Consider the following 4,696-nt stretch of genomic DNA (forward strand, 5'->3'; position numbering starts at 1 on the left):
TTGGGCTATAGTAATTTTGCCCTTAACTCAATGCTCATGACAACATTTTTTCTCTTTCTATAAAAGAAAGCAACTGGTTTGTGCATCTCACTTCTGAAGGTGGCTCAGATCTGTGAATTTGGAGATACATACTTTCCTGAACCCTTGACTTAGATGCCTAAGCGTCTCATAAATATATGAACTAAAATATTTAATAGCTTGCCATTTCTGCTACTTTTTACTGTAGTCTCTAATCCTGAGTCTCCACTAAGCATGCTCTCTTTTTTAAGTTCTCTTCTGAACTGCTTACCTCTTCAGGGAGCTTTAAAGTTGGATGAGCCTGAGTATTAATTTATGTATGTAACCTTCATATTAAAAAATTACAAGCTAACGTATATTTTTACCACAGAAGTTATACCAAGTTAGAATATACCAGGCTTGATCGTGATCTTGTATACAGTAATATAAATCAATAATAATTTTATCACAATAAAACTGATGCTAACATCAGAACAAAATCAGAAACATAACAGTCAGAACATAAATAAACATCAGAACAAAATCAGAAACATAACAGTCTATTTACACCATATGACAATGTCCAATCGCACTGGATTTTGCTCATGAACTTACAGGTACTTCAAAGTACTCAAGGTATAACATCTGAACTGTTAGAGCCTCATGTGATATTGTAATATTAGCGAAAGGAAAATCAAGACAGAATTGAACTTTCCACAGTAACTATACTTAACTACAGCAAAAGAGAAAACCAGAACAAGGAATGGCTAGAACATAACACCAAAAGGACACACTAGAGGATCCAAGTCTAAACTCTGTATCACACAAAATTATATTTCTGCTAAATATACAAATATGTACAGTGCAATAGCATTAAGTGTGTTGAATGGGAATGACAAGCTTCCCAACTGTAGACTGGAGATGCAGCCTGCTAGAACTGGCTTAACATAACTATCAAGTTGCACTCAAAAATCAAACAGTGAAGGAACAACATGAATGATATTTGCAGGCACTTTAATAGAGATTTATGACATCGGCTCTTTTAAACTAGGTCATCTCAAAATGCTAAATATTGTTAGCAGAAAAGCAAATTAAATACTTTAACATGATTAGACCAAATAAATCATTTTATGGGTTTTAAATGACTTAAAAATAATAGAGTTAGCTTCATTGTTCTGCTAATGTTCATTTTTAAACACAAGGCCAGGCTGTTTCACATTGTTTTGTGGGTAGCTAGAGTCTAGTGTATATTAGGGGACAAATAAAAATTCCTACAAACCCTTACAACTGCTTCAAAGAAAAAGGTGGGGTGCTCTCCCCTGCTCTGCAGGAGGAATTCCTGAATTCTCACCTTCAGAATGCACTTGACGGCCTATGAGCCCTTTACATCGCTGTAGCACCACAAGATGCCAAAGAGATGAAGCTTATTATTTGACACAAACTAGTATCTAATTGCAAATTGTAAGGATCTCGGTTTCTTAGCTATGTATGTCATTGCATGTACTATTGCTGAAATTGTATGTAAAAACAAAGCCAAAAGAATTCAATAGCTTATACAACAATCAGCTGTGCTCTTCTGAAATAGGAGTAACAATAGGTATTGTTGCTGCAAATTGTTTACTTCTTTTATATTCACATATATAGATAAAAGCAAATATTTATAATGTAGTCTATCCACTCCGAAATTTCCAGTTATTTAATAAAATCATTCATTGAACCAGACTGACAACGTTTTAGAATGTTACTGGCCACACATATTTCAACTGTGATAGACAGAGACTTATGAAGAAATGTAAGGTACACTGCAATTTTTATAATCTCTTCTTTTCTTGGTTAGCCTGAAATCTTCAGCTGAATAGCAATTTGTTCAGGACAATATATGAGTTTTTTGTCATTCAAAGCAATTATTTCTGTGACAACAGTACATGCTTAGCAGAATATATTGCTGATGAATCATTGACTGAAGAACTTGTACTGATTTTATTTATTCTGCCCATTCAGTTGACATAAGCATGAAAGAGTGCATGCTATCTTTATAAAATGCTTATGCACTGCAGTAATTCAGTTGCATTTAGCTGTAGCATCACAAGCTTTGACCTCTTCTAGGTAGGATCAGGTTTATGCCTGCATGAAAAATGACCATCCATAGGGACTGCTCTTTGGTGACATTATAAAGACTCATCTCTCAGTATGTGTTGTGGTTTCAGCTGGAATAGAATTAGCTTCTTTACTGGCAGCTGCTATGGTGCTATGTTTTGGATTTGGGATGAGCAATACTTCAGGTAGTGCCTGGTGGTTTTAGGCAGTCAAGGCCTTTTCTGCTCCTCATATCAGCCCACCTGTGAGTAGGCTGGGGGTGCACGGGATGTTGGGAGGACACACAGCTGGGATGGCTGACCCCAACTGACCAAAGGGCTATTACATACCCTTGTGGTGTCATGCTCAGCTTATACAGCCGGAGGAAGAAGGAGGAAGGGGACGACACTCAGAGTGATGGCATTTGTCTTCCCAAGTTAACTGTTACGTGTGATGGAGCCCTGCTTTCCTGGAGATGGCTGAACATCTGCCTGCCAATGGGAAGTAGTGAATTAATTCCTTGTTTTGTTTTGTTTTGCTTTGCTTCCGTGTGTGGCTTTTTCCTCACTTTTACTTTTCTGATTCTCTCCCCCATCCAAAATGGGGGGAGTGTGCGAGCGGCAGTGTGGGTTAAACCATGACAGTATGGAATCACTGACCCACAGCAAGACTCCCCACACATGTTCATAATTCATGGCCCTGAAATAACAGGGAATGGGGAAAGCAGCAAAGCTGTTAAACTTGTATTTATGTCCCCATGTCCAGGAGGTTAAAAATTCACCACCTGGACTCAAGATAAGGATATCAGCTCAGAGCAGCCAGATTGGGAGAGAAGATGCAGTTCCCCATCCATTGCTTTTAGAAATATGGAAGCAGGTCTCAATAGGTGGAAACCCTTTCATTCATGGAACTAACACTGCATCCGCCCAATTTAAAAAATCAGGTCAAGAGAAAGCCCATGCAGTAAGAAAGGCAAAAAATCTTAATACCATGTGCTAATGCCTCTATGCTACACACAGCAGCTGAGCAGAGAATAATGCTTCATTGTTTACCCAGGTTAAGTTGTTTATCGTATTAAGATGCTTTCCACAGCTTGTGTTTACTGTGGGTGTTACTACTAACCCTCCACCAAAATTCTGCGTCCCTCAGCTCACATCTCTGACTAGTCCTCTCTTCTCAGAGGGCATCCATTTGCACTTAAGTAGCATAATAAGTGAGTCTTGAACAGGGTGGCATTCTGGAGCTGACACTGAAAGGGAGCCTCTTCCAAAAGCTGCACAGTACAATGATTAGGAAAAGCAATGGAAAAGCTTCGTCTCGCAGGAAAAGCTAAGTGGTGCAAGGGCTGCTGCTAAGCTATGAAAAACTTTGGTCTTCCATGATGTTAATACATCTTGCCTGTTGAGAACTCTACCACTCCTGCTGCCTTCAATCCATGCTAGGCTTAGCGTATTTATAACCAAATTCACTGTGAAAAATGTTGATCCTACAAACCCACTCTCACAACCTTATTTTGGGTCAGCGTTCACGCTGCAGAGACACCAGGTACACCAAGCCTGCACCAGTCTTCAGAAGCAGGGTATGCTCTAAACGCCTGAGAAACTGTAATCTAACAAACAGAAGCTGGCTGATACGGGGAGTAAAATTCCTCACTTTGGAAACAAAGTGTGCTCTAGTATTATACATGGGATAACTACGTCCATACATTTGGAATGTCTGTTCTTGAAGCTCAGGAAGAAAGACTTGGCTCTCTAATATGACATGTATGCTAAAACTTCATTTGGCATTGCCTTACCGGAAGGGTGAGAGAGCATGACAAATGTTTACCTCCTGGGACAGGACTATAGCACCTTGATAGCAATGGCCATTTCACAGTAGTAACCCAAGAGCTGAGGACAGATGACCAAACTCCATTTAGAGCTTGTCACACCACACCTTCCTTTAAATCAAAGGGTATGGGACAACTGACAGAAATGTATTTCATTCTGCAGACTGTGTACAAGAGAAAAATTTACTCTCCATCTTCAGACTACAGCGAGAAAGAACACAGTTGTCCTGCCCGTCTCTGAAGTGAGCACATGCTCATACATCCAAATACCCTGCACTGACAGATCGGGCCCCTACTGCCAGACCAACATGATGGACACTTGAGAATTTTTTTTTTGACCCTCTTGCCATAGAAGAGGTGCTTGAAAACAGGCTTCAAGCACTCCCTCACGGCTCTGAGACCAGAAGACACCAGCCTGGAGCCCGCAGGGCTATACCCAATGACTCCGTCTGCTCTTTCCCCAGCCAGACCCCGTTGCCGAGCACAAGCCGGGACTCCCCGCTGCCACCTCCAACCTGCGGCCCCTCAGCCCTGCCGAGGCCGCCCTACCTGTCAGTGCGGCCCCGGGGCGGGACGGCGGCGCGGGCTCTGAGGGGGAGGAGGTACCCCAGCCCTCCCCGTCCCCAACTCTCTGCCGGGCTGTCGCCTCAGGGGGCCGAGGGGACGGCAGCACCCCGGGGAGGGGAGGAAGGCGCTGCCTCCCCTGCCGGAGGCGGGCGGGCCGCGGGCCCCCTCACAGCCCCACCACAGGGCGCTCGCGCCCGCCGCGACCGTTAGCCGACCGTTGGCGCCGCG

The sequence above is a fragment of the Calidris pugnax genome, unplaced genomic scaffold (assembly GCF_001431845.1).
Source record: "Calidris pugnax isolate Ruff unplaced genomic scaffold, ASM143184v1 scaffold118, whole genome shotgun sequence".
In the NCBI taxonomy this organism is placed as follows: domain Eukaryota; kingdom Metazoa; phylum Chordata; class Aves; order Charadriiformes; family Scolopacidae; genus Calidris; species Calidris pugnax.